The 19,546-nt window shown below is 36.8% G+C and overlaps 1 protein-coding gene across 7 annotated transcripts in view; it reads right to left on the bottom strand.

The window, feature by feature from the left end:
- MARCHF1 (membrane associated ring-CH-type finger 1) overlaps nt 1–19,546 on the bottom strand; it is a 906,067-nt gene that overhangs the window by 592,311 nt on the left and 294,210 nt on the right. For all 7 annotated transcript variants that reach the window (XM_074396769.1, XM_074396771.1, XM_074396767.1 and 4 more), the window contains one exon: nt 12,134–12,208. The gene's annotated coding sequence lies outside the window, so the exon portion shown is untranslated. The remainder of the gene's footprint in view (nt 1–12,133; nt 12,209–19,546) is intronic.

Genomic DNA, 19,546 nt, shown 5'->3' with positions numbered 1-19,546 from the left:
CACCCTTCAAGCTCAGAACAGCCTGGATTACACTCCAGGGCCTATTCCTCACTAGCCACCACTCAACAGCTCCATGAACTTCAGATAGTTACTTAACCTTAGTACCTCAGTTTACTCATTTGAAAAATAAGCATAGTTATAGTATACATGACTAGTGTGATTGTGAGGATAAACGAGGTAATATAGGTGAAGAAAAAACAAATGCCTGAGAGGTGGTAAATGTGTTTGCTATATTACACACACACACACACACACACACACACACACACACACACACACTCCCCCTTAAGTCATTTTCACTCACTATGTTTGATGACTTTTGTCCATAAAATGAAAATAAAAATGGCCTTCTCAGCATTTATGGTGTCAAAAGTATTAAATAAAATGATGTGTATTTAAGTGATTTTTGATGCTATGGCATAATACAATTACAATAAGCCCTAATTACTAATTATAGTTTTATTATGAACTGTATCTGTTACTGTAAAAAGTAACCAAAATTTCATCTCTATCTCTAAAATTATTCTAAAAGTAAAAAAAGAAACCAAACTGAATGAAAATTTTTAAACGTTTTTAATCTAAAACTTGTGACTCAAGGACATGAACAGATACATCTCAAAAGAAGACATACAAGACACTAACAAACATAAAAAAAACCAACATCACTAATCATCAGAGAAATGCAAATCAAACCCACAATGACATACCATTTCACGCAGTCAGAATAGCTATGATTAAGAAGTCAAAAAATAGCAGATACTGACGAGACTGAGGAGAAAGGGGAATGCTCATAAAATGTTGCTGGGAATGTGGCTTTGTTAAGCCACTGTGGAAAGCAGTGTGAAGATTTCTTGAAGAACTAAAAATAGAACTACCATTTGACCCAGCAATCCCATTACTGGGTATATATCCAAAGGGAAATAAATCATTCTACCAAAAAGATACATGCACTCATGTGTTCATTGCTGCACTATTCACAGTAGCAAAGATGTGAAATCAACCTGGATGCCCATCAATGGCATACTGACTAAAGAAAATGTGCTACGTATATATTATGGAATACTATGCTGCCATAAAAACAACAAGTCATATCCTTTGAAGCAATCTGGATGCAGCTGGAGGTTGTTATCCTAAGCAAACTAACACAGAAACAGAAAACCAAATCTTGCATGTTTCCACTTATAAATGGAAGCTAAATCTTGGGTTCCTGTGGACGTAAAATTGTGAAGAAAAGACACTGGAGACTCAAAAAGGAGGAAGAGAGGAAAGGGCCAAAATATTTCCTATTAGGTATGATGTTCATTATTTGGGGGATGGAGCCAATAAAAGCCCAACCCTCAGCACTATAAAACACAACCTTGTAACAAACCTGCACATGTATTCCCTGTATCCAAAATAAAAATAAAATTAAAAAAAAAATTGCCTCCAGAGTCCTTCTCTTTGTAAGAAGTAAGGTGAACAAATAAGGTGAACACAAAGTAAAAAGAACCAAAGTTAGAGAAAACACAAAAACAGAACATAATAGAAATCTGTTATTCTATACTAACATTTAAGATTAATTCACTTTGTACCCATGTGACAATATCCATTTAATAAACTGTGCATTATTCTGAATCTCACTGCATGCAAAAAAGATCATTTTTTACCCATAAGTATCATATAAATTGAAAGAAATACATTTGAAAACATTTAGTGACTGATATTCAGAAGCGTAAATGGTGCTATTTTACTATGCCTAAACTATGAAGAAATCACTGAAGCCTTTACAGCAAGAAGGAAAACCACAGGGAGCTGACTAACAATTTAGCACTGCCAATTCTTTTGGTAATGTTCATTTTACTTTTCATAGAGAAGTACAGAAAAGCTTTTCACTATGATTAAGACTTTAAAAACTGTAGACATGTAAAAAAAAAATAACGTAGGGCTTGTTATACTATAGACATCATTTAGTATGTAACACAAATCTCACAACACAGCATCTAGACCTTATATTTTTTTGAACCTACCACCTAAAGTAAGCGCATTTTAAAGATCTTGATAAATATATTTCACCAAGAAAGTTTGTGACAACAAGGGAAAGTGTCTATCCTAGCATTCACAGATCTGTGCGGTCCATGAATAGACTTCAGATGATTTCACTAATCTCTACCTAAAATTGATCATCTCTTAAATCCTTAAATTATGATTCATCAGCAAACCACAATAGCATTAGCAATATCTTTGAAATTTTCATTTGAGAAATTACTTCATATTCTATTTTGGTTATTATAGATATCATAAACTATGATTTATACTCATTACAGTTTCAAAAGTACTATTATTAATCATATGCCTGGACATTGTTAAGTTTATCTGTTACTATGGCACAAATTTGATTTCTCATGTTTTTAATCACTGCTTCAATATAATTGATTTCCTGTGTAATTCTCCGTATTTAAGTACATGTATTAAAAATATTAACAGACGTTCTGAAAGGGAATGTATCAACTTCACCGGACTTACAAATGGATTTATGGCCCTGTGGTGACTCTAATGAGTCAACTGTGCTAGGATCAACTGCATTTTCCAGAATCTCCTTCCCCGTATGATTTAGATAGGGGGGCCACACAGAGTTTTGTGAGATTTAAGGGAACAAGTGAAGCAATAACCATATTCTCTTTTATTTGGAAGGCTGGGCAGGGTCAACCAGTGCCTTTGTAGATCATATTCACTGCAGCTTATCTTCCGGCTGGCTTCATGATGCAACACAGAAACTGGACCTGCAACTATTCCGCCTTTTCCTATGAATCCTTCAGCTTCTCCCTCCCAGGATAGACAAATGTTTAGTTTTGTGATTATGGGCACTAGCTTCTACTGTGGTACATTCTAGTATCAAGGTAGAAAGCAATGCCAAGTGAGAGCTGACATGAGTTACAACCCATTTTGGTTCATTTCAGCTCATGCTTGCAACTTACCACTTGCTTTCTCTTTCCCACCTATCTTAACAACATTTCAGATTATCATAATACTAATCATAAGGCCATTAAATTAGCTAATGTTTATTCTAGGTTTATTCTAATTTTTTTTTTTTTTTTTGGCTTAAACCACAGAAATGTATTCTCCCACAGTTCTGGAGGCCTGAAGTTAAAAATCAAGGTCTGAGCAGGCCGCACCGCCTGAGAGGCTGTAGGGAGGAGCCGTCCTGCCTCTCCCAGCCCCCTGGTGGCTCCCAGCCTTCCTGGGCTTGTGGCCCCATCACTCCAGGCTCTGCCTGCATCTTCACACAGCCTTCTCCTCGGAGTCTCTGTGTCTGTGTCCTCTTCTCTTGTCAGCACTTGTCATTGGATTTAGGGCCCACTCTGATCCAGGATGAGCTCATCTCAAGAGCCTCAGCTTCATCACATCTGCAAAGTTCCTGACTCCAATAGGACTGCATGCTGGAGGTTCCAGGTGGATGTATCTCTTAGGGGAGGCCACAACTGAGTCCTCCGCAGCAGTCCAGGCTTCTGTTTCTATGGCAACACTAAGAGCAACCGGTGAGCTCTGGAAGGGCAGGGTCTTGGCTGCATTTGTCTCTGGGCCTCCAGGGTCTCCTCAGAAGTGGTGACGACATGAATAGCCCCATCTGCCACTGCTGTGAACTGTCCTCTCTTGATGGTGCTGAGTGCAACATGCAGAGTGTAGGGGAGATGCAGAACCGCCCCCCCATGCCAGCACCCCCAATACTGCAGCAAAGAGAGTTTCTGGACCCGCCCTACCCCTCTAGGATGAGCAAGTGAGCAGGCCAGCTTCAGAGACAAAGGAAGCTTGATGGCTTGGATGGTCTCACTGTGTTGCCCAGGCTGGTCTCAAACTCCTGGGCTCAAGTGATTCTCCAGTCTCGGCCTTCCAAAGCACTGGGATCACGGTTGAGAGCCATCACACCTGGCCGTCTTTTGAAACTTTCCACCAAGGACAAAGAGTAACTATTTTCTGCTGTCAAGTTTGAAGTTTTAAGTGCTTCTGTGTTGGCCAAGCCCATCACAGTTACCTTCCCAGGAATGTAGGGCCCTGAGATATCAACTGGAGGACGTCATGTATGAGTTAGGTTCTCCAGAGAACCAGAGCCAATGAGATGTATATAGATATGCAGGAAGAGGCTTAATATGAGGAAGTGGCTTACGTGGTTATGGAGGGTGAGAAGTCCCAAGATCTTCCATCTGCAGGCTGGAGGTGTGGTTCCAATCCAGACTCAAAGGACTGGGAATTGGGGGCCCATGGGGTAAGTCCTTGTCTGAGTCTAAAGGCCTGGCTGTGGTGGGGCCCCTGCCATGCACTGTCCTGGGCAGAGAGGCAGCTTTGACTTGCCAGGTCCACGAGCTGCCAATCATCATGCAGGAAATCAACTTACTGGCCAGACCTCCTGCATAAATGCCCAGGGAGCAGCAGCCACCGGAGCCGAGAACTTGGAAAGGGCAAGGAGCTATTCTAATGTTTAAAGTAATTGTTGGCTGATATTTTGTAGTTATGAAAATATATGGAGGTTAACTTCACTATATTTGTTTAGCTTTTTCTGAATCTAATGGTTCCAGGCCACATATGTTAGGAAGAAACTCTGAAATAAAGAACAAAAAGCTAAAAATCACTGGGAAGTGTTTCAAAGGACAAGAGGAATTATTGAAGAGCAGCCCTAAAATGTCATAATTCAATGCAAGGAGATAGTTTAATTCTACTCTAGTTGAGTTCATGGTATATTTCAGTCCTATTTCATGGTGTGACATTCAGTCTTTCACTTTAGTCTTATTCTAGGATTGGTATTTTTAAAATTCTATGTGATTTGTGTGTCACAACACAAGTGATAGAGCAGTATCACCAATAAATTGGTGTGTATTCCCAATTAATTTAAGAAAGAATGAAAACATGATCTATTCAATGATGGGAGAGAAATGTGCTCAGATCAAGGAGTCCTGAATGAATGTGGTGTGAAAATTATTTTGGCTGTCTTTATGCAATGGTTAGTGCTGATCATCTATGTTCATAACTATTGTCTGAATATTACCAACAATATAACTGGTAATGTATTTAAACACATGACTATCTTGCTTTTAGATTAAAAACACTGAGAAACTGCTCATGCTAATTATAGAAATAAACCATTTAAATGGTCCATTTTTCCCCCTTTGGCTCTAAAGAACATAGAATTTTTGTTAACCATTGCAAAGCAGAAAAGTTTACCTTTTGCAGATTTATTATTTGAAATATGGTTAATGTTGAATTTGTATGCAAAATCATTGCACCTTAGTCAAATGCATGTATTTGGGATTTTTTTTTTCTTTTGTTTAGACAGAGTTTTGCTCTTGTTGTCCAGGCTGTAGTGCAGTGGTGCAATCTGGGCTCACCACAACCTCCATCTCCCCAGTTCAAGTGATTCTCCTGCCTCAACCTCCCACGTAGCTGGGATTACAGGCATAAATGTATGTATGTGTTATCATCAAAATGCTTTATTCACAGTCTCTGTAAAACTTAACAGGAAGATTGAACTCAGTGTTCTTAGCTATATAAATAAAAAGTCTGACTTGTACAGGGTGCTTAATCCACAGGAGACTCAGTAAATGTCAAAAGTGGGATATATAGGCGGGTGTTGAACAATGAGAACACATGGACACAGGGAGGGGAGCACTACACAGTGGGGTCCGTTGGGGGGAAATGGGGGAGGGGTGGGGGGGTGGGGAGGTGGGAAGAGATAGCATGGGGAGAAATGACAGATACAGGTGAGGGGATGGAAGGCAGCAAACCACACTGCCATGTGTGTACCTATGCAACAATCTTGCATGTTCTTCACATGTACCCCAAAACCTAAAATGCAATAAAAAAGTGGGATACAATCTGGAAAAGTTACAATATTTCAGATTGATATATATGTACAACTGTGCTAAATGTAAAGTTACTAGGAGCTCTTTCCATTTGTATAATATGAGCAGGTTAGAATGTTAGCACATTTAATGTTAAAGAGATTTGAGGCTAGATGGAAAAATACTGTGTGTGGCTATCTATCTATATACTTTCTCAGTTTCTATAATTACATAGATTTCTTTGTCAAAACATCTTCCATTATATTGATAATGACCTCACTGAAACAAAAATCAATTTGAGATAAACTCTATTTCCTAGAAAAGTCTCCCTTGTTGCCTCAGATAAGCATTATATAAGCTACTGTAGCAGGACTGATTACCTGAGGCATATTAGAAAGCAATGGAGCATAAAACTTCTTTTCAGTATCAAATTCAAAACAAGACAGAAGGTGAATTCATTAATGTGAATGTTAGGACAAATGAAATAGAAAGTCACAGTTGTTAATTATGCTGGGAAAACAAATGAGAGTTTGTCAGGCTTAAAAAGCCCTTTTAAAATAAATTATTCAAAAGAAAATTACTGTTCTCTGAGGTTATAATATCAAAAATGTATGTACAAATATTTGTATAAGCTGTAAAATTGAGAATCTAATATGTTTTAATTTTGTTATATTTCTATTATGGATGCTCAAAGATGCAAGAGATAATCATTATGAACAAGGAAGAAGAAATAAGTGTACCTCTTCTAATTAGCAAAGAAAACTGCTACAGTTCATGAGAAGAAATAAATGAATCAAATTCTGTCATTTTGTTAACTGATGGTCTGTTTACTGATCTCTGTTCCATACATGAATCTCTCTAACTGAAAAGAAACTGAATTTTCCTTTTGAAGACTTCCAGTGTTTACACTTACTCATTCAAACTCATATTACATAGCAAACATTTCCTCTTTAGAGGTGTTAAGAGCTTTATTCCAAATAACAAAACTTCCATAACTACCTAGTATAGAACATAGGTTAAAACCATAGCAAGAGAAATGTGCACATTTTGCATAAATCTACTTATAAACCATGTTCACCTGGTAGATTAATTGCAATAGAATTTCAATCTAATTAAACTCATTAAGAGAATCAACTCAAGGTTTTACTGTTTGACAGTATGCAGTGTATCTCCAATATCTGTCCAAATCTTTCACAGACATATACAACTTTTAGATAGCCTTTTAGCATTCATTTAAATATTTAGTGTTCCTTCCTGACAAAAACAAATTTAATCCTGCACATAGGTCCCTCAACTTCTGGTGATAAGTAGAATTAAAAGCAATACAGGCTAAATTAGAATATGTGTTGCCTAAATGAATAAATTCATAGCCTTCAACTTCCACAGTGAAATGTCTTTGTTTTCAACATGGTTGAAATCTATAGTGTAGAGGTGCTTTTTCAGTCATGAATGAAAAATGCCTGCCTTTCATATACTCATTAAAATCTCATTTATGAGTTGTCTGCCACAAAACTCCTATTTTAAGCCTGCTGGAGATAGTTGATATTCAAGATAATTGTCTAAGGAATAAGGTGCCAACGATTTACTCCTCAGGCCTCTTCAAACTTTTCCCCTGTGTTTCCAGATAATCAGAATGCTGTCATAATCACTTTGGTTCCTGGATTAATTTTATTTAAATTTTGTTCATGGTGTCTCTCAAAGGCTGTTGCAAGAAACAACCACATGCAGAAGATCTTTCCCATAGTTTACAAAGTTGTATTCAGGATACAGGCTATTATGTTGTTTAAATGCATTAACATTTTCACAAAACCTAAGAGAGAAAAACATTTCTTTTGATGAACTGCTATCCTTTCTTTTAGACAAGCAGAGTATTACAAAGTTAAAGCTATATGCTGAAATTCTGTATCTTTCTCCAACATATTTGTTTATTTTGATAAAACAATTATCTGTCTAATTTTGCACTTCCCTAGTTAGTGCCATTTGTCCTATATCAGTGGTTTTTGACTCCTGGTAGCCATTTTTCTTATCAATCATCACAATTTCTAAGTGAGATAATATTGAACAACATTAAACAAATATAATGACATATTAAAAAGACAATGGTAAAATAGATCTAAAGTCGATTAGGGGATATTCATTTATTTTCTTTTTAACTTTTTAAACAAAGTCGCATTCTGTTGCTCAGACTGGAGTGCAGTGCTGGTAATCTCGCCTTACTGCAACTCTGCCTCTTGGGCTCAAACAGTCCTCCCCACGCCGCCTCCCAAGCAGCCGAGACTACAGGCAGGTAACACTAGGCCCTGCTAATTTTTGTATTTTTAATAGAAACAGGGCTTTACCATGTTGCCCAGGTTGGTCTGGAACTCCTGGGCTCAAGTAATACACCCACCTCCCCGACTCAAAGTGCTGGGATTATAGGCATGAGCCACCATGCCTGGCCTGAGATATTAATTTCTATTTATCACAACATAACAAGACTCCTGTGTATTTACTTAAAAACTCACTCTTAGATAAAATAGAACTGCAGTAACAGTATAAAATAAAAAAAAAACCCACAAATGAACCATTTGTATTTGTTCTACTATCAAAATGTCAATAATACAAAAAAGAGAATAGGTTTGAGATTAAAAGTTAGAAAAAGGGAACCCTCGAAAAATCAGTTCAGGATATTTCAAAAATTGGAAAATCTCACTCCCTGAACCATTCACTATCCTCCTTCTTAATTTTTATATTGCCATTCATCAATCCATCACACATTTTTCCAGTTTTTCAGAGTCTGAAATTTGACATAATCATTGATTTCTCTTACTTTTTTCCCTTATGTCAATTATTCAGAAAGTGATATAATACCATTTCATTGATGTATTTCTTGTGACTATCCCTACCACTGAACAAAGCATAGGCTGTCTACCATGGAATTAAGACATCTCATGGTTTAAAGCAAACTTTTCTCCTTAGCATTGCTCCTTACTATTAATAAAAATCTCTCTGATGAGGATTTCAATGCCTTTAAAGCAGACATGTAACATTATATGCTAAATACATTTCTAATTCAAACCTGCTGTTTTTATTTTATCTGTAACATTTTTTACTTAAGTTTTACCTGTATTTTACCTTTAAAATTTAATTACACTGATTCTCTGAATGACTCTACCACTTCATTCATTCATTGATTCTTATTTTCTACATCCCTTTGAATACACACATGACATAAAAAGGATCAGCTTAAGGTGTTGTGAAAAGAGGAAAGACTTATAACAAAGTCTGCACTTGTAACTAGCTGCAATCCTACATTTAATTTTTTTACAAATGAATTTTCTCCACAATGAGACTATAGCAATTTAGAAGCAGTGGTCATATCTTGCACTTTTATTCCTCACAGTTCTTGGCAGAAATATTCATGTGATGAAATTTCTTAAATTAAAAATAAATTTGGAAAAATACAATATTAATTTTACCTCTACAAAGTTTCTGGAAAAAAGAAAGTTTGTAAAATAAATAGCATTATAAGCCACAAAGTAGTTATTTCTAAGCTGAAATTGCTTATTTAAAATGCCAGAAAAATAGTCTCTTTTTATAGATATTTACCTTATAAAATATAATCCTAAGAGAATGGCAATAATGGGCAGCATAAAACGTGCTTATTAAAACATTTGTTTAAATCTATTCTAGCCGGAGGAAATTGGTTCAGCTACCAGGGAAATTCTCATTCCAAAAGCAGAGGTGTTATTGTGATCATCTCTTAAACCTTTAGAGAGGACTGTACTAATTCTCTGTTGAACACCGGACAATTATTTGACTGGGACCATTGTTGAGCGCAAGATGCTTTGTTAAACTGATTACTCTCTCCTCTGCATGGTTTCAGAAAAGCAAAGTCACTGTTGATTGAAGGGATAAAGCTAATGACCTATTTACAGAATGTAAAACAGTAACTAATTTATGATCAAATAATCCTAGGTTTAAAAGATTTCACGTTGGATTAATGAGCACTTTTGTCCCCCAGATAGCCCAAGATAAGATCTGTTTTACTTTTAAAATCTCTCAAAAGAAGGGATTTTCAAAGTGCTATCTTCAGTTATTCTAGTGCTTTAAAACTCTCAAAATTTGAAAATCTATACTAATAACAGTCCAGGTTTATTATACTTAAAAAAAAAAGGAATTGGCCACCCTTTCTATAAGATATCTTCATATATAATAACTGAAGAATGATTATCTAACTACCTTTTCTTTTTCAAATGAAAGTATTCTGTTTCCTTAAATGTTTTATTGGACACACAATTCTGAGAATTCTTCAATACAATTTTTATTTCTCCTTGCACCTTTCCCACATATTTCAAATTCTTCATTAGCTGACTCAACCACAAGTGTTCAGAGTAATCCAGAAGAGTGTGACCAAAGCAAGAAAACATTTTTTTCTTGACTTTTAAAAAATCTTTCCTGGATATTTCCAATCTAAGCTCGAATAACACCTATATGATCCTCAACTTTGATTTTTCAGACCAGTAGAGAGTGAATGTAGTAAAGAGGAAACAGAAGACTTGTTGTGAAATCCTAACGATATGTGCAATGAACTACCATGACAAGAGTTAACCTATGTAACACAATTTCACATGTACCCTCAATCCTAAAATAAAAGTAAATATATAGAAATAGAAAACAAATTCACCACTGATAGAACTGCACAGGTCATATGTAACACCAAATCTCTTTGCCATTTTTCACACTTAGGAGTTGATATATGGAGACATTCAACAAGTTTCCTATTAATGTGAAATTGTTCAAAGTCATTATAACGTTGTTATTTGAAAATTTTAAAAAAAATTGGAAGAGATATATACATACATAGGTAGCTAAATTATTACTTAATTTAAAAATTGAAATTATTTTTATTAAATGAAGTTTTTAAGGGGAAAAACTCGATTATTTCCCCGGGGAAAAATAACATAAATGGACAGAATTTTTTAAAAAATGAAACCACTGGGCCATAATTTAAATTTAAGATAATGTTTTTTTGATAAGTCTTCTGCATAATCTTTATTTTTGCTTCACAATCTTTGGTAAAATTTGTCTTTACACAGGTTGCCCTTTTTATGTGACTTTTCACCAGTTTCAAGATCTTCTTGAACTAATTTATGCCTTCAGAGTTACTGAAAAAAATTCTAAAATCTGTTCTAACCCTTAAATGTGTTCTTTATGTGACCATACTCAGCATTTAAGTTGTTCAAAATACAAGGGTAATAAAAATACTCTGATGAAGAGCACTTGGAATGACTATTACGCCACTGAATTCAGAAATTTAGATTCATCTTTTTGTCTAGTCGATCCTCCATTCATTTACTATAAGGGGATGCAGCCGTATTTTTTTCTCTTGCGAAAAAAAAAAGTCTGCTTGAATGAAAAGCCAAAAAAAAAAAAAAAAAAAAAAAAAAAAAGAAATGCTGCAAGTGTACAAATAAATGACATGCATTACATTCTCTTAACCTACTAGAAACTATATTTCTATGACTAGTTTCCTGTCATAGGAAACAATTTATGGGCAAAGGGATTATTTTATCTCAATATCAGAAGGCAGTTTGTAAAGGAGGAAAAATCCTATTTGTTTTATATTGTGTTTCAGAAACTGAAATAGCAAAATTTCAACTTTGAGATAATCAGAAGGTTTATAAACATGAAGGTTCAGGAAACATTCAATTTAATGTCATTCATGATTTCTACACGACAGCCTTTGGTTGTCCTCAGTCATGTGAAATAAATATGTGTTATATTCTAATACATCTAAATCATATAGTGCAAAAATAAACGTTATATCCTAATACATCAAAGTCATATAGTACATATCTCATCATGATGAATATTATAATCCTTGAATCTATAATCTAAGTATTAGTAGCAAGATAAAATTACTCCATATCCTAAAGATTGTCAGTATTTAGCTACTTTCATAAAGTCAGTTTCTACGGATAAAATCAAATGTATTTGTTCACTGAAGTGGAAGACATTATAATTTCCAATATATTTGTCCAAGTCAAGTCAGCATTACTGATAGCACTGTCCTTTTACCAACTGATAAGGTTCTTATCATGAGTCATTAAAATATTGCCCAATAGATACAAGGAAACAGAGTTAATCTAAAAAAAGAAATGCCTTTACATTATTCATTGAAACTGAATAAAACTAAGGTAAAACAAAGTTTGAAAAAAATAAAATCAATTAAACCTTCTATTAAAACAAAATTAGGCTCTAATTCCAAATGAGAAAAGGGATTTTCTGCAGCAGAAAGTCTTCTTTATTTAAAGAATAAAGATAAAAATAGATGAACTTACAAAATACGGCAGTCTTGTTTAATCACAGCAGGACAATTGAGTATATTCTCTCAGAGTTCTTTTTGGGTACATTTCCTGAAAAAGAAAATTAAGTATGTTAAAGCCACTCTTAAAAATAACCATAAAAAAAACTATGGTTTGTATAATAGAAAGGCCACACAAATGTTGTAGAAATTTTGGACCTATGTAGTCTTTAAAATGTAATATAATACTGTACTTAATATCATTTCTGCCAATATTCAGATCATATGAAAGAATTTATATCAATTTCTATATGGTTGCAAAATATCTACATACTTCATCATAAGAAATCAACTGAAGTTTCATTTTCTAATAGAGAATTTCAAAATGATTTCTTCTGGCACAAGAAGTGCTGTTTGTGCCATTTATGTGCTGCCAAACAAGGTAAGACACTCAGGAACCGCTTCAAAGACAGAGGCGAAACTTTAAAAGTCAAATCAGAATATCTGGTTTCAATTCGATCCAGTTGTTTGATAAAAACACAGTCTGAATTTTCCAGAATGTTTGGAACATAATGAGGATAAATAAAAAGATGAAGTGATTGAACGATAAACAACAATTTCACTTTTAGATCCTTACGTATTCTAAGCAGCACATCAGGGGTAAATATCCACAAGTCCTGTACTTCAACACCTTAATTATCCCTATGTATAAAACAACACCAACTGTTTTATCTCATTGTAGGATCCACTCCAATAGAAGACAAACATGGCTACATTACTAAACTGCCTTTGTTTGGTTGAAAGGGCTAAGGATTCAATGATGTATATGAGCTGGCACCCATGTCTTATAATCTAGTCTTTTTTTTATTTTTTTTTTATTTTTTTATTTTTATTTTTTGCATGTAGAATGATCACAAGAAGGTATCTTAACAAACTAAAGTAATAGAGGATATTATTGATCATTTTTTGAAAGAATGTATACAGTGGCATTGTAGTTGTAGAGAAAATATGACATTTTCATATCAGAGTTATATCTGTTTATGGGGTCAATGTAGATGGACCAAAAGGAGAAGTTGTATAATAGTTATTTAAAATGAGCTTGCCTATAGAATTAATAAGTTGATATATAAAAGTCAACTGCTGACATGGGGAACACAATGTAACCATATAAGGTGAGAAAACTAAATTCAAATTACATACAACAAATTAACAATAAGATTAGAGAAACAACAAAAACAACAAAATATTTCCACAAGAGTACATTGCATAGAACCATGAAAATGTCCATTAATTTTTAAATTAATTTATCAATGCAATTTAAAAAATGTCATTGTTTTTATTACCACTTTCACTGGTTTTTGAATAAATTATGCATTATAATTTTAAAATCAATTATGTAAATTCAAATTCCCTAAATAAGTAAGATGTTATCAATAAAATACCCATTAAACAATTGCAAATAGACTTGACAAATTAAAGAATGATATCTTTCCTTGGCTCAGGATAGTCAGACCACTGTCTTCCAGCTTTAACTGTGGCTACCTCCAGTTTTGCTTATTTAAGCTGAATAACTTGAACCATTCTCTATTTTTTTCTTTTTTTTTTTTTTAATTGCATTTTATTGCATTTTAGGTTTCGGGGTACATGTGATGGACATGCAAGATTGTTGCATAGGTACACACATGGCAGTGTGCTTTGCTGCCTTCCGTCCCCTCACCTGTATCTGTCATTTCTCCCCATGCTATCTCTTCCCACTTCCCCAACCCCCGCCCCTCCCCCATTTCCCCCCAACGGACCCCAGTGTGTAGTGCTCCCCTCCCTGTTTCCTTGTGTTCTCATTGTTCAACACCCGCCTATGAGTGAGAATATACGGTGTTTGATTTTCTGCTCTTGTGTCAGTTTGCTGAGAATGATGGTTTCCAGGTTCATCCATGTTCCTACAAAGGACGTGAACTCATCCTTTTTGATGGCTGCGTAATATTCCATGGTGTATATGTACCACATTTTCCCTATCCAGTCTATCATCGTTGGGCATTTGGGTTGGTTCCAGGTCTTTGCTATTGTAAACAGTGCTGCAATGAACATTCGTGTGCACGTATCCTTGTAGTAGAATGATTTATAATCCTTTGGATATATACCTAGTAATGGGATTGCTGGGTCAAATGGGATTTCTATTTTTAGGTCCTTGAGGAATCGCCACACTGTCTTCCACAATGGTTGAACTAATTTACATTCCCACCAACAGTGTAAAAGTGTTCCTATTTCTCCACATCCTCTCCAGCATCTGTTGTTTCCCGATTTTTTAATGATCGCCATTCTAACAGGTGTGAGATGGTATCTCAGTGTGGTTTTGATTTGTATTTCTCTGATGACCAGTGATGATGAGCATTTTTTCATGTTTGTTGGCCTCCTGTATGTCTTCTTTTGTAAAGTATCTGTTCATGTCCCTTGCCCATTTTTGAATGGGCTTGTTTGTTTTTTTCTTGTAGATCTGCTTTAGTTCTTTGTAAATTCTGGATATCAGCCTCTTGTCAGATGGGTAGGCTGAAAAAATTTTTTCCCATTCTGTTGGTTGCCGATTCACTCTACTGACTGTTTCTTTTGCCGTGCAGAAGCTGTGGAGTTTGATTAGGTCCCATTTGTCTATTTTGGCTTTTGTTGCCATTGCTTTTGGCATTTTGGTCATGAAGTCCTTGCCTACACCTATGTCCTGAATGGTTTTGCCTAGATTTTCCTCTAAGGTTTTTATGGTATTAGGTCTGATGTTTAAGTCTTTAATCCATCTGGAGTTAATTTTGGTGTAAGGTGTCAGGAAGGGGTCCTGTTTCTGCTTTCTGCACATGGCTAGCCAGTTTTCCCAGCACCATTTATTAAACAGGGAGTCCTTTCCCCATTGCTTGTTTTTGTCAGGTTTGTCGAAAATCAGATGGCTGTGGGTATGTTGTATTTCCTGTGAGGCCTCTGTTCTGTTCCATTGGTCTATATCTCTGTTTTGGTACCAGTACCATGCTGTTTTGATTACTGTAGCCTTGTAGTATAGTTTGAAGTCCGGTAGTGTGATGCCTCCTGCTTTGTTCTTTTTGCTTAGAATTGACTTGGCTATGGCGGGCTCTCTTTTGGTTCCATATGAAGTTTAAGGTGTTTTTTTCCAGTTCTGTGAAGAAGGTCATTGGTAGCTTGATGGGAATAGCATTGAATCTGTAAATTACTTTGGGCAGTATGGCCATTTTCACAATGTTGATTCTTCCTAACCATGAACATGGAATGTTTCTCCATCTGTTTGTATCCTCTCTTATTTCATTGAGCAATGGCTTGTAGTTCTCCTTGAAGAGGTCCTTTACGTTCCTTGTTAGTTGTATTCCTAGGTACTTTATTCTCTTTGTAGCAATTGTGAATGGCAGTTTGTTCTTGATTTGGCTCTCTTGAAGTCTATTACTGGTGTACAGGAATGCTTGTGATTTTTGCACGTTGATTTTGTATCCTGAGACTTTGCTGAAGTTGTTTATCAGTTTCAGGAGATTTTGGGCTGAGATGATGGGGTCTTCCAGATATACAATCATGTCATCTGCAAATAGAGACAATTTGATTTCCTCCTTTCCAATTTGGATACCCTTTATTTCTTTTTCTTGCCTGATTGCTCTGGCTAGAACTTCCAGTACTATATTGAATAGGAGTGGTGAGAGAGGGCATCCTTGTCTAGTGCCAGATTTCAAAGGGAATGCTTCCAGTTTTTGCCCATTCAGTATGATATTGGCTGTTGGTTTGTCGTAAATAGCTTTTATTGTTTTGAGATATGTTCCATCAATACCTAGTTTATTGAGGGTTTTTAGCATAAAGGGTTGTTGAATTTTGTCAAAAGCCTTCTCTGCATCAATTGAGATAATCATGTGGTTTTTGTCTTTGGTTCGGTTTATGCGGTGAATTACGTTTATGGACTTGCGTATGTTGAACCAACCTTGCATCCCCGGGATGAATCCTATTTGATCATGGTGGATGAGCTTTTTGATATGCTGTTGCAATCGGTTTGCCAGTATTTTATTGAAGATTTTTGCATCTATGTTCATCATGGATATTGGCCTGAAATTTTCTTTTCTTGTTGAGTCTCAGCCGGGTTTTGGTATCAGGATGATGTTTGTCTCGTAAAATGATTTGGGAAGGATTCCCTCTTTTTGGATTGTCTGGAATAGTTTCAGAAGGAATGGTATCAGCTCCTCTTTGTATGTCTGGTAGAATTCCGCTGTGAACCCATCTGGACCTGGGCTTTTTTTGGGTGGTAGGCTCTTTATTGCTGCCTCGACTTCAGACCATGTTATTGGTCTATTCAGGGTTTCGGCTTCTTCCAGGTTTAGGCTTGGGAGGATGCAGGTGTCCAGGAATTTATCCATTTCTTCCAGGTTTACTAATTTATGTGCATAGAGTTGTTTGTAATAATCTCTGATGATGGTTTGGATTTCTGTGGAATCTGTGGTGATATCCCCTTTATCGTTTTTTTATTGCATCAATTTGGTTATTCTCTCTTTTCTTTTTTATTAATCTGGCTAGTGGTCTGTCTATTTTGTTGATCTTTTCAAAAAACCAGCTCCTGGATTTATTGATTTTTTGAAGAGTTTTTTGTGTCTCTATTTCCTTCAGTTCTGCTCTGATCTTAGATATTTCCTGTCTTCTGCTAGGTTTTGAGTTTTTTTTGATCTTGCTCCTCTAGCTCTTTCAATTTTGATGATAGGGTGTCAATTTTCGACCTCTCCTTTCTTCTCATGCGGGCACTCATTGCTATATATTTTCCTCTAGAGACTGCTTTAAATGTGTCCCAGAGATTCTGGTATGTTGTGTCTTCATTCTCATTGGTTTCTAAGAACATCTTTATTTCTGCCTTCATTTCATTGTTTATCCAGTCAACATTCAAGAGCAAGTTGTTCAGTTTCCATGAAGCTGTGTGATTCTGAGTTAGTTTCTGCATTCTGAGTTCTAACTCAATTGCACTGTGGTCTGATAGACTGTTTGTTATGATTTCTATTCTTTTGCATTTGCTGAGGAGTGATTTATTGCCAATTATGTGGTCAATTTTAGAGTAGGTGTGATGTGGTGCTGAGAAGAATGTATATTCTGTGGATTTGGGGTGGAGAGTTCTGTAAATGTCTATTAGGTTTGCTTGTTCCAGGTCTGTATTCAGGTCCTGGATATCCTTGTTGATTTTCTGTCTGGATGATCTGTGTAATATTGACAGTGGGGTGTTAAAGTCTCCCACTATTATTGTGTGGGAGTCTAAGTCTCTTTGTAGGTCATTAAGAACTTGCCTTATGTATCTGGATGCTCCTGTATTGGGTGCGTATATATTTAGGATCGTTAACTCTTCTTGTTGCAGTGATCCTTTTACCATTATGTAATGTCCTTCTTTGTCTCTCTTGATCTTTGTTGTTTTAAAGTCTATTTTATCAGAGATGAGAATTGCAACTCCTGCCTTTTTTTGTTCTCTATTTGCTTGGTAGATCTTCCTCCATCCCTTTATTTTGAGCCTTTGTGTATCCTTGCATGTAAGATGGGTTTCCTGGATACAGCACACTGATGGGTTTTGGCTTTTTATCCAGTTTGCCAGTCTCTGTCTTTTGATTGGGGCATTTAGTCCATTGACATTTAGGGATAGTATTGTTATGTGTGATTTTGATACTGTCATTTTGATGCTACCTGGCTGTTTTGTTGGTTAGTTGATGCAGATTCTTGATTGTGTTGATGCCATTTGGTGTGTTTTTGGAGTGGCTGGTACTGGTTGTTCCTTTATAAGTGTAGAGCCCCTTTCAGGAGTTCTTGTAGAGCAGGTTTGGTGGTGATGAAATCTCTGAGCGCTTGCTTGTTCACAAAGGATTTTATTTTTCCTTCGCTTATGAAGCTTAGTTTGGCTGGATAGGAGATTCTGGGTTGAAAGTTCTTTTCTTTAAGGATGTTGAATATTGGCCCCCAATCTCTTCTGGCTTGTAGGGTTTCTGCTGAGAGATCTGCTGTGAGTCTAATGGGCTTCCCTTTGTGGGTAACCCAACCTTTCTCTCTGGCTGCCCTTAGCATTTTCTCTTTCATTTCAACCTTGGTGAATCTGACGATTATGTGCCTTGGGGTTGCTCTTCTTGCGGAATATCTTTGCGGTGTTCTCTGTATTTCCTGGATTTGAATATTGGTCTGTCTTGCTAGGTTGGGGAAGTTTTCCCGGATAATATCCTGAAGAGTATTTTCCAGCTTGGATTCATTCTCTTCATCACATTCAGGTACACCTATCAGACGTAGATTAGGTCTTTTCACATAGTCCCACATTTCTTGAAGATTTTGTTCATTCCTTTTTGCGCTTTTTTCTCTGTTCTTGCCTTCTCTTTTTATTTCATTGAGTTGATCTTCGACCTCTGATATCCTTTCTTCTGCTTGGTCAATTCGGCTGTTGAAGCTTGTGCATGCTTCACGAAGTTCTCGTGTTGCGTTTTTCAGCTCCATCAATTCACTTATACTCCTCTCTATGCTGTCCATTCTCGTCAGCTGTTCGTCCAATCTTTTTTCAAGGTTCCTGTTTTCTTTGCGTGCGGTTAGAACATGTTCTTTTAGCTCGCTGTAGTTTCTTACTACCCACCTTCTGAAGTCTGATTCTGTCATTTCATCACTCTCCTTCTCCATCCAGTCTGGTTCCCTTGCTGGTGAGGAGTTGTGATCCCTTTTAGGAGGAGAGGTGTTCTGGTTTTGGGAGTTTTCATCCTTTTTACGCTGGTTTCTTCCCATTTTTGTGGGTTTATCCACCTGTTGTCTGTCTCTGTCCCAGGGAGTTGGAGCTTTATGAGTTTCCGTTGCACTACTGCCTTTTTTGATTTTTCTTTCAGGTCGGACCCGCCCAGCTAGCAGCACGCCTAGCCACTGCCTGCCCGCAGGGGCTTTGCTGAGCTGCTGTGGGCTCCGCCCAGCTGCCCTGAGCTCTTCCCTGTAGTCCTTTTTATATGGGCGTAGTTAGAACTGTCTAGGCAATGGTGGCCCCGCCTCTGTTATGGGGGACTCTCTCTGTTGTGGGAGGTTTCCTCAGCAACGGCGGGTTGCCTCGGCAACGGGGGCCTGCCTCCGTAGAGGTGGAGAGTCTCAGTAATGGCGGAAGCCCCTCCCCCACCGAGCTGGGCCGTCCAGGTTCAGCTGTGCTTGGTTTGAAGGGCTCAACCCAGAGGGTTTCCAATTACTGTTTTTGTTTTCGTTGTTGTTGGGGGTGGAAGGCTGGGACCAACCGAGCCTGATCACCTGGCTCCCTGACTCAGAGTCTTTTCTTTTAAGTTGGATGACCCCGAGTTCCGGTCGCTTGTTGAAAAGGCGCTGGGATCTCCCGTACTGCGACTCACGGAGTTGGCTCGAACTGCGGCGCCAGCTCCTGGCGGATTTTTTGCCTAGGAATCTCCTGGTCTGACTTGCTATTTCAGATGAATGGCCCACTCTGCCG

Source organism: Saimiri boliviensis, chromosome 3 (genome assembly GCF_048565385.1).
Source record: "Saimiri boliviensis isolate mSaiBol1 chromosome 3, mSaiBol1.pri, whole genome shotgun sequence".
Classification (NCBI taxonomy): Eukaryota; Metazoa; Chordata; class Mammalia; order Primates; family Cebidae; genus Saimiri; species Saimiri boliviensis.
Note: the sequence above shows the minus strand (reverse complement) of the source record. Positions and strands in the feature narration are given on the sequence as shown.